The sequence below is a fragment of the Sapajus apella genome, unplaced genomic scaffold, assembly GCF_009761245.1.
Source record: "Sapajus apella isolate SASKATOON/1434 unplaced genomic scaffold, GSC_monkey_1.0 scaffold73, whole genome shotgun sequence".
In the NCBI taxonomy this organism is placed as follows: domain Eukaryota; kingdom Metazoa; phylum Chordata; class Mammalia; order Primates; family Cebidae; genus Sapajus; species Sapajus apella.
The window spans coordinates 10,474,909-10,485,821 of NW_022437013.1; the positions used below are offsets into that span (position 1 = coordinate 10,474,909).

Sequence of the window (10,913 nt, forward strand, 5' to 3'; positions counted from 1 at the left end):
CAAAGGAGAAAACCTATTCCAGAGACAGAATTTAGGGCATTTAATAAAAGACAGGATGCACAAGGTAGTGATGGATGAGGCAGGTAGGAGAAGTCACAAATGAATGAGATCAGAAGTGGTAGGGTTAGAGAATGAGGACCTTATTAAAAGAAAGTCAAAAAACAAAAGTTTGCTGGGGGAAAATGTCAAATCAGTGTTTGAATACATTTGCATGCCAACAGAACACGCAAATAGAGAAATAAAGCAAACCAGGTAAAAAGCAATTTTAAACTCAAGAGAGAAGCCAAGGTATAGCTACACGAAGCTGTGAGATTAATGGGAAAAATTAAGCAGGGTGGCTACTAAATCTAGGCTCCTTGGCACAGAGAATATGTATTTAGATCATTTGGATAGCTTCAGACATGGTTCGGAACCATGTCTGTGGCTGGTGAGGCCCAAAAGAAACTGGCTTACAGTGGGTTCACTCTAGTGCCTCTGATCTCATTAGGAGCCAGCTCAAAGTGAACCAGCCCAAAAAGGGGTAGCTTTGGCCAGATGGATCTATGTGTTACATGTTTGTATCAGGGCTTACATTAGACGTTGCCCAGACTGATCTCAAACTCCTGGACTCAAGTGATTCTCCTGCCTCCGCCTCCCAAAGTGCTGGGATTACAGATGTTAGCCACCATTCCCAGCCTGGACAGACACATTTTATTTTGGCAAATTCCGTGGCACTTGCAGCTCCAAGTCTAAACATAATGACAGACTTATTTTCAAGTCCTAGCTCAAGATGATTAAAGCACATATTGCATATTCCACATTTATCTTTCTCTACCAAGTTGGCTCCAATCAGAGCTCCCTGACCTAGGATCAAGGGACGGTTCTCAGAGATTAAAAGTCTTTGAGTTTCTGGCTTCAGCTAGAAACCAGCCCTGAAAAAATCCTGTTAGTCCACGCCTTGAGGTTTGGCAATGATTTTTCTTTTAAAAATTATTAGTAAAGACCTCAAACTTGGGACCTTTTATCTCTCCCACTTGAATACAGTGCATTTTCACTCAAAGAGGTTATGGTACTTCTCAAATGAAGAAAGCAGTGAGTACATTTATCTTCCAACAGTCCCAGCTGTAATCATTACTGTTGCAGTTACAGGAAATTTCCAAATACAAAGGATAAATGTATGTTCCCCCTCGGTTTCATCAGAGTAGTACAACCTGTGACAGAACTACTCAGGCCATCACATTGCACAGTGATGATTTTATTTAAGGCACAGATGTGAACACAAGATTCTGTTTTACCAAAGAATACGATTTCAATCATATTTTAACTCATTTCACCTTTCCAATCTTTCCCCTTCTTCCCAAAGAGCAAATGATTTGCACTGAGCCACTTCAATAAACTATGAAATCCAATGTATTTGATAGGGTGAAGTTTACCGTTTTAAACAAAACTGGAATAGTCACTTCATAATTCATCTTTTTTATATGGTCAGATTCTTTACAGCATGTCGTTTTAAAGCTAAATAAAATTTCAATGGGCTTTGGAGCTATGGAGACATGTTCCAGGTGGTTATAAGGGGCTGTTCCCCAGGTTACCTAACGGTCTTCACCCTAGTAAACAGCGTATGCATGTATGGACTCTATTGCCAGTTATTGGCAAACAAGAATGGCCTACACCATATAGGAACTATTTCTCAGAAAATAAATGCGTAAACCAAGATTCAGACTCGATTTTATCTGTAAATGCCACAGTCCTGCGGCACCCTGATATCCACCACCCCTGACCAGCGCCTTTAGCCTTTGCACAGAGAGGTCATAGTGGTAGAAGCCCTGCAGAAACTAAAAATGGCCGGATTGCTCAACCTGACTTAAGACTGGCCAGATATCAGAGAGGGCAGCAGAGGGTATTCCACAAATCCCTATTTCAATCCTCAACCCTTCTGCTCTAAATGTCTAGCCTTGGCCTATAAGGCAGAAGCAGAAGGGGCCGCGGCTTTCTGTCACTGAGGCGGCTTTGGTCGCAACTTACCCCTCCGGACCAGCTGCGGTTAGAGTGGCCAAACCAGGAGCCTTTAATGCCGCAGCCCTTTATCCACATTTAAACGCTATTTAAATCACCTGCTTCCACCGCGGTAATTGCGGGCTGTCTACCCAAGGGCAGCCCTCAAATTGGAGAGCTAACTGTAAGCAGGTGGCACAACACTGGAATCACCGCATCGGGTCCAGCAGCTGCGCGGTGCGACTGTACTAGTCTTATAGGAGGGGTTGCTCCGAGGAGGAGAGAAATAGAAGGGATGCAAGTGGCGAAGATAGGCACTTAGGCTGAAGCCTGGGCTCAGGAAAACTTGAGAATTTCACCCTCCCTAGATCCCAGGGTAGTTGCTCAATTGCTATCTTTGGGGAAGCGGGAAGCATGGAGAAGAGCGCGATCTGTGCTGCAAGAAGGGGTGGAAGCCTAAGTATCCAAGACCCTGCTGGCAAACAGCCCAGTGGTACAACAATGCAGGCATACTACTACCCCCAAATCATCTGCTTCCAGGGCGGGTAATTGTGGGCTGTCTAGCCCAGGGCGGCTGCAAATTAGAGAGTTCACACCCTAACCTGCGGCTCAGAGATGAGCCAACACCTTGGGTCAGCCACGGAGGGGTAAGAGATGAGGACGTCAGTAGGAAAATGGACCCCAGTCCCAGAAACTTGGCCTGAAAATTTAACTCCTTCCTTCCCAGTGGCTCTGAGGTAGTCTTCCTGAGCTGTATGAAGCCCAGCCCGCTGAATTTGCAGGCTCAAAGACATGCCCTTTCCACCCTCTCCTACTTCCGTCTGTTCCCAGCTGTGCCTCATGTACAATCATCTAAATAATCTACAGCTTGGTTCCCCTGGCCAAGAAAACAAAGGATTCCTTCTTGGAAGTCTACACAAGATACGACTGAATGTAGTGGTGGTGGGCAGGTCCTGCTTCCTCATTCGGGGACAAGATACTCCTAAATAAACTCCCCCTTTTAAATAACAACAACAAAAAAAAAACACCCGTGGTAGGCTCTAGAGTTAGCTTTCAGCTGAGAAGTACTTTTCCAGCACTTCTGTGCAGTCACAACTTTTGTGGGTAGCAAGGGGAAAATCTTAAATACTTGTTTACTAATGTCTCTCCCCAAGTCCTTGGGTGGCACAGATGGCGAGGAGATGGCTGCAGGGACCAGGAGAAACCCCTGAAGCAGAGACTTGTTATAACACACATTTCCCTTGCCAGGGTCTCCTTGCCAAAGCATTTTTCTTAAACGTCTGATAGTGACAGATCAAGCTGTTTGCTCCAATCCTGGGCCCAGAGAGGAAAGGCGAGCCACTCATGAGTGGCTATCACTACTTTCCCACTCCAGGGTTCCATCACAAGGAGTCTGAAGCACAACTTGGCGCGGGCAGATCCTCATGCCTGAGCAGCAGTGGGAACCTGGGAAACCCACTCAATGGGGTATTGGGGATTCTTGCGGGAAGAGGCAAGGGGGAGTCTCGGGAACCACAGGGAAGTACCTTCAGGCTCTCAGGGCAGGATCACAGAGATGGCCCCAGATACCCAGCGATCTCCCCGGTCTAGTGCTTGGTGGGAATCCCCAGGAGCTGCAGCGCATTGCTGGGGAACCCCTTGCTGCTCCAGCTAGGAGCCGCCTTGAGCCTCTTCCCAGCTCCGGTTGCTCTCTCAGCTGCGAGCAGAAATGTGGGCAGTCAGAAGTGCCCAGCTGAAAATTGCCTTCCAGGCTGCAGAGCCCGCGCACCAGCCATAGAGAGACGAAGATCCCGCCGAGAAAACGCAACGCACGGGCTCGCGGGCACCTGATGGACAGCGCACGCTCCTTCCAGACGAAGAGCCCCTGACGCTGGGAGTTCTATTCCCTAAACTTTCTGGTAAGGCTAAAGGAAGAGAAAGCAAACAGGCAAGTTTCCAGGCGCGGAGACCAAAGCAGCAGGAGAGATACAGCCTCGGTTGGCTGCGGCCTGCCCTACTGCCACCTGAGAGCGCTGCGCGTTCTCCCTCGGCCCTTGCCAGTCAACTCTCCAGCTCTGCGAGCGGGCATTACCTGAGTCTTGCAAAACAGCCGGCAAAAGTCCAGCAGGTATCAGACGCGTAGTTCCATGTCCAGGACGAGATGGCAAGCCGGCTTCTGGAGAGCGCGGGCTCGGACTTCCCAGGTAGTCCGAGTGGCTGCCCAACAACTAGCGGTGCTGGAGGGGGCGCGAGGAAGACCGCGTCTCCCCAAACAGCTGACAGTACAGCCCTGTTTTCGCTACTCCCTGTCTTTACAAAGAGAATGCCAGGAAACTTCCCCCAGGCCAGGGAAAATTTCTGGAGTTCGGCAGAGCTTCTGTCGACTTTGCGGAGAACTGGAAAGGGAGAGGTTAAGGAGGGTTTCTAAATCACTCAGCTCCGTAGTTAGAATGGCAGGTGCTGCCTCTCTCTCTGTGACTGGACTCTCCTAAGTCGCCTGCCTCCCAGACGCTTCCTTTTGAGCGACTTCGCTTCGGAGCAGCCCTGCTCCAGCAACACCTTGCCTCGGCCAAGCGGTACACGCCGGGACGCGGGCGCCTCAGCCTGTGGCCCTCGCGCCTCCTGCGAGGTACAGACACTCCAGAAGGAGCGAAACACCAGCTGCCCTGTCGCCCTGGCGGAGGCTTAGGCTACAGATGCAAACTCTGCCTGCCCACCTCTCTCCCTCCTGTTCCCCGCTCCAGCCTTTCCGTGCAGCCAGTGCGCAAAAGCCCACAAGTCTCCCTTAGCTCCAAAGAGGGAGGGGCTCCTGGAAAGTGAGCCCCAGGCTCGCCTCACATCCTGCCACCGCTGCTGCAGCCTCCAAAATATGCCTGGATTGGAAGTGGGAGGGTAGTGGAAGTCACCGAGAGCTGCGTTTTCGTCGCTAACAGTTTGGTGCCTCCTGGCTGACTGATTGCACCGGGGAGGAGGTGGGAATTAGAGAGAAGCCCTCTGGCACGTCACGAAAAGAGCTGCTTCTGCTCCTCCTCCTCTTCCACACCCCTTTAGATTTGGGAGCCCGGGGAGGAGAGGCAGATTGAGAAAGGATGCCAACCCCAAGTCCCCCATCCCCTGGTTTAAAAAAAAAAAAGAAAAATAGCGCTTCCCTTTTACCTTTCTCGGGAGAATGAAAGCGTGTCCCGGCAGCGCCGTCTAGCGTCCGTACCAGAGTAGGCCGGTGTACAGGATTGGGGCGAGCGCTCAGATGAATGCAGATATGGAAAGCCACTAAAAGTTTTTCAGCTCTCCTGGTCTACAGTTCCAGCCACTGAACAGGTATCTAGTTCAGTCAGGAGTTCATCTGCTTGATTCCCTGGAGACTGGAACTTGCTTGTAAAGACGCAAGCCGCCTAATTTTTCTTAAGATTAGAGCTTTACGGGACCGGAGAGAACTCTTCTTTTCCACCCCTCCCACCTATAAGATCCTTAAGACTCAGGGTTCTCCAGCCCCGCCAATCATGGGGCAGGCAGGTAATGTCCTAGGACGCGGTGATGGCCTTGAGTTAGAATCCTGTCCTCAATCATTCTGCCATGCTCCAGGGGCTCGCCAACCATGCATCTGACCTCCTGCTCTCCAAAGTCCTGTAACCCAGGAACCCCTCTTTTTTAAGCAACACGGGGTAGAGGGTCTATGACTCAGGACCAGCAGCGTTCCTAGATCGCAGCGTTTAAGAGTCCCGTTGCCGCTCCAGGTGTCTTCCCAAAGTGTTTCGCTGGGCTCTCGGGCGCCGCGCTGATTAACGCACTTTACAGGATTGCTCATTTAACGGGTCAGCTGAGCGCTGTTCTCCAGCATTTGATGCTGCGCTGAGCTCCTATTAATTTGTCTTTCTATGAGCTTTCTCCAGCTGTTCTCCCGAGGCTGTTCCATCGCTCTGCATTAGCCACAGGGAGCGAGCCAGAGACGGATACAGAGCCCAGGAGGGAGAATTGAGCGTTTGGTAGGTACATGGCGCGCAGCGCAGACTCGCGCCTTTCCACTCAACTTCTTTGGCCGCTTGGCCTCGGTCCACCTTCCACACAACTTTTAAGGCCGGAGCCTGTGCGTAATTAAGGTTATTCTCCCTTTCTCGCCTCTCTTGCCAAGTTTATGCACTATTCCCCTGTGGACCATCTCTTTAGCCAAATCCAGCAAAACCGCAACCCCCATCCTGGAAAACTTCAGCAATTGGGGTTAAGTTGGGGATCTACAGAGGACGAATGTAAAAGGAAAGGTCCTTTGGGAGGGAACCAATACCAAGCTATCCTCCTGGTTTTCGTTGTTTATATGTATGGGAGGGGGAAAATGGGCTGTATTTTTAAAAACAGAAAATGTCCTGCCATTTCTGCTTCTGTTTTTTTAAGTTTGTTTTCATATAAAAGTCCATTCTCTTGAGGTTTTGTTCTCTGTGTGTGTGTGTGTGTGTGTGTGTGCTTGATTTTTTAAATTATACTTTAAGTTCTGGGGTATATGTGCAGATCGTGAAGGATTGTTACATAGGTATACACATGCCATGTTGGTTTGCTGCATCCATCCCCCTGTCATCTATATTAGGTATTTCTCCTGTTATCCCTCCACAATCCCCCAATACCCTGCTCCTCCTCCCCTAGCTCTCCCACCCCCAAACAGGCCCTGGTGTGTGAGGTTCCCCTCCCTGTGTCCATGTGTTCTCATTGTTCAACATACAGTTATCAGTAAGAACATGAGGTGTTTGGTTTTCTGTTCTTGTGTCAGTTTGCTGAGAATGATGGTTTCCAGTTTCAGGAGATAGCCAGCCTATTTTCACTTCCTCCTTGCCTATGGAGCTCATGCAAACTTTCCTACACTAGCCGGCTAGCCCTGTACAACCTTCATCACCACTTCTACCCAACCCCCTCCACACCTACCTTACTGTTAGTGGTCCTCAATGCCAACTGCCACGTGCTTCCAACCAGCGGGGTATGGCAGCAATATGGGGTGGCCCCTTGGTAGAAGGACACCTCCTGGTCAAGTCTTTCCTTTCTGGTTGGATCCCTGGTACCTCCAGCCTGGCCTTTAGCATAGCACTAGCCCCCAGGCCCTGGGCCTTAGCTGACCAGCAGGGATGTCCATGGATGAGACCATCTGATCAAGCCATGGGACACTTTACTTACATTGGGGTGTTAAGAATCAAGCAGTCAGGGTAAGGAGAGCTCATTCAGGATCCTAGCCAATAAGATCCCTAGGCAAATCATCAAGTAGACAATACATTTAAAATATACAACAAGCCTCTTCCTGTCCTATTGGTTTCTCCTTTCATCATCTTTCTATACCTAGGGTCTTGCTCTGTCACCCAGACTGGAGTGTAGTGGCATATGCAACTAATTTGACCCAACTTCACTCTAATACCCAATGCCTTTATGTATTAAGTTCTGTACCTCCCACCCTACCAAAACTTACTCCCTTCTGTACCTACCATTTTTTCAGTACTCTCTCTGCTGACAATGGTTGGTATTCTAGTCTGATTAATGCCTAACTAATATGATTAACTCTACTTTCCTGGGTTACATCACCCTTCACCAGAAACTTTCAGAATTAGGAACTTAAGACATCATGGCAAATCAATGGATTTTCTCTGGATGGGGGAGGGGCTCTTGGTATTCATCAAAGAGGGATGCTTGTTTGGCCAATCATACCAGTCCAGTTTGTGGGTTCTTAAAAAAATTTTTTTATTATACTTTAAGTTTTGGGGTACATGTGCAGAACATGGAGATTTGTTACATAGGTATACATGTGCCATGGTGGTTTGCTGCATCCATCACCCCATGATCTACATTAGGTATTTCTCCTAATGCCATCCCTACCCTAGCCCCTCCAGTCTCTGACAGGCGCCGGTGTGTGATGTTCCCCTCCCTGTGTCCAGGTGTTTTCATTGATCAACTCCAATTTATGATTGAGAACATGCAGTGTTTGGTTTTCTGTTCCCCTGTCAGTTTGCTGAGAATGATGGTTTCCAGCTTCATCCATGTCCCTGCAAAGGACATGAACTCATCCTTTTTTATCGTTGCATGGTATTCCCTGGTTTATATGTGCCACATTCTCTTTATCCAGTCTATCATTGATGGTCTTTAAGGTTATTCCAAGGCTTTGCTATTGTGAACAGTGATGCAATAAACATATGTGTGCATGTGTCTTTATAATAGAATGATTTATAATCCTTCGGGTATATACCCAGTAGTGGGATTGCTGTGTCAAATGGTAATGTCCAGTTCTAGATCCTTGAGGAATTGCCACACTATCTTCCACAATGGTTGAACTAATTTACACTCCCAGCAACAGTGTAAACGTGTTCCTATTTCTCCACATCCTCTCCAGCATCTGTTATCTCCTGATTTTTTAATGATCGTCATTCTAACTGGCGTGAGATGGCATCTCAATGTGGTTTTAATTTGCATTTCTCTAATGACCAGTGATGATGAGCTTTTTTTAATGTTTGTTGGCTGCATAAATGTCTTCTTTTGAAAAGTGTGTGTTCATATCCTCGGCTGCATAAATGTTTTCTTTTGAGAAGTATGTGTTCATATCCTTTGGCTACTTTTTGATGGGGTTGTTTGATTTTTTTCTTGTAAATTTGTTTAAGTTCTTTGTAGATTCTGGATATTAGCCCTTTGTCAGATGGGTAGATTGCAAAAATTTTTCCCATTCTGTAGGTTGCCTGTTCACTCTAATGATAAGAGCTTCTGCACAGCAAAAGAAATTTAGTTAATTAAATCCCATTTGTCAATTTTGGCTTTTGTTGCCATTGCTTTTGGTGTTTTCATGAAGTCTTTGTCCTGAATGGTATTTCCTAGGTTTTCTTCTAGGGTTTTTATGGTTTTAAGTCTTACATTTAAGTCTTTAATCCATCTTGAGTTAATTTTTGTATATGATGTAAGGAAGGGGTCCATGTTTCATGGTTTTTAAAAGTGATCTTAAAGGAGTTCAGGAAAGTAAGAATAAAGAATCCAAAAAGGAATAAGATGCCAAGAAAACGAGGAAGGAACTAGTGAACTCTTAGAAAAGTTCTGGGTAAGACCTCATGGTCTAGTACCTTGTTTCTCAAAATGTTTTCCATGAACTAGCAGCACGTGTGACCTTGTTAGAAATGCAACCTCAGGCCCCACCCCCAGACCTACTGTTTCAGAATCTGCACTTTACCAAGATCCCCAGGTAATTTTGTATGCACATTAACATTTCAGAAGGCTTTTCAAGAAAATCTTTCAATTCTGCCTCACCCAGTACAGGAAAAGGAACAATGAGTATAATAATCCCAATTGCAAATAATGAAATCTTGTCATATGATAAGCACCTAAGAATAAGGCCAGTGTCATATCTGTTTAGGGCAATTAGATCCAGTCTATTTCATGACCAAGGATGATCAAATTATGATTAGTCCATAGTCCCCCTACCTACAGATGGCCTTTTTGGCAAAAGTGCCCTAGGTTACATGAAGGAATTACTGCTGCTGAAGAAACACATCAATTCCCATGGCCCAGTAGGGTAGAGTTAGTATCATCATCTTCCCAATAATATTAAGAACAGAATTTTACATATTTTTCCAAATCTTGGGCACTTGGTATATTCTCATGATAAACAGTGAGAAGAGCTGATAACCATTTAGTAAGGCCAAACTTTTTTTAATGTTATCAATTGAGATAAATAGCTTTGCTTAAAAAAAAATTAACCAAAAAATATGCTGAACTTTATTCTCTCTGCACAAGGTAAATCTCAAAGTAGCCTCTTAGGATAGTAAGGGGAGAGACCAGACTACAAACAGTTATTCTGTGTCTACTGCATCCCAGGTACCTTACATACTTGATTTTATATCATCCATGTTCCTAGACCTGACTGATGGCCAAAATTACTGGTTTAGCATCTTGTTAAAGATTCCTTGGACCATGCCCCAGATCTGTTAAATCAGAATCTCAAGGAGTGGACTTCCTCAAGTGGGAAACAATTTTCTAAGCAAAACTCAAAATCCATAAACCAAAAAGAAAAAGATCGATACTTTTTACTATGTACAAATTAATTTCTCCAAAAAAAAACACCATACACAAAGTCAAAAGGCAAACTATAAACTGGGAGAAACTGCAATTCCTTAAACAAAGGGAAATTTTTATAAATATATAAAGGGCTCTTACAAACCAGTTGGGAAAAAATCAACCCAATAGAAAAATAGGCAAATGACATGAATAGATACTACATGTTTAAACAATGCAAATGGGCATACATAAATTGAGAGCTAACTGCAATCCAGACCATAATGGCGAAGAATAAACATTTGATGGTATACAATATAGGCAAGCGTGTGAAGAAATAGACCCTCTCATTCAGTTAGCTAGAATGTCTACTAGTGCAACCACACTGGAGAGCAATGTGACAACATCTATTGAAATTGTACATATATACATACTCACATATACAAAGGTATTTCTGGGTGAATACTCAAGAAACTGGCAACAATGATTGTTGGAAGGGGAGGTGACTGACAATGTGGGGTGAGAGGCGAATTTATGTTTCATTATGTATTATGTGGTACATTTGATTATTGTTTCTAAATCTTCACGCTGTCACTATTTAAAAATTGTATATTTACATTCTTTAACTTGAGGCTTTGAGTACCTCCCACTCCACTAGAGTTGACCAAAGAAATATTAGCAGACTTGATGTCAGCATCTTGGTCTCTTGTGCTTTTGCCATCCACCACTAACCCTGGGTAGCTCCTGGTCCAATGAGAATGAGATACGTGGTATACATCTGAAAGCAACCCATAGCTTTATACCAAGCTAAGATAAGTTCAGTTAAACCTCAATGGACTTACAGACCTCTGAGCAAGAAACATAAATATATATTGTTATGTGCCACTTTTACCTTGTGTTGGGAGGAGGGGGTTGTTACAAAGCATTACTGTACCAATAACTAAGATAATTCACTTTACACT

The 10,913-nt window shown here is 45.6% G+C and overlaps 1 protein-coding gene across 1 annotated transcript in view; it reads right to left on the bottom strand.

Moving 5' to 3' along the window:
• Window positions 1–5,010, bottom strand: part of IL1RAPL2 (interleukin 1 receptor accessory protein like 2) — a 1,136,852-nt gene extending 1,131,842 nt beyond the window's left edge. Inside the window, exon 1 of the mRNA XM_032250933.1 lies at window positions 4,046–5,010. The gene's annotated coding sequence lies outside the window, so the exon portion shown is untranslated. The remainder of the gene's footprint in view (window positions 1–4,045) is intronic.
• Window positions 5,011–10,913: the final 5,903 nt, after the last annotated feature.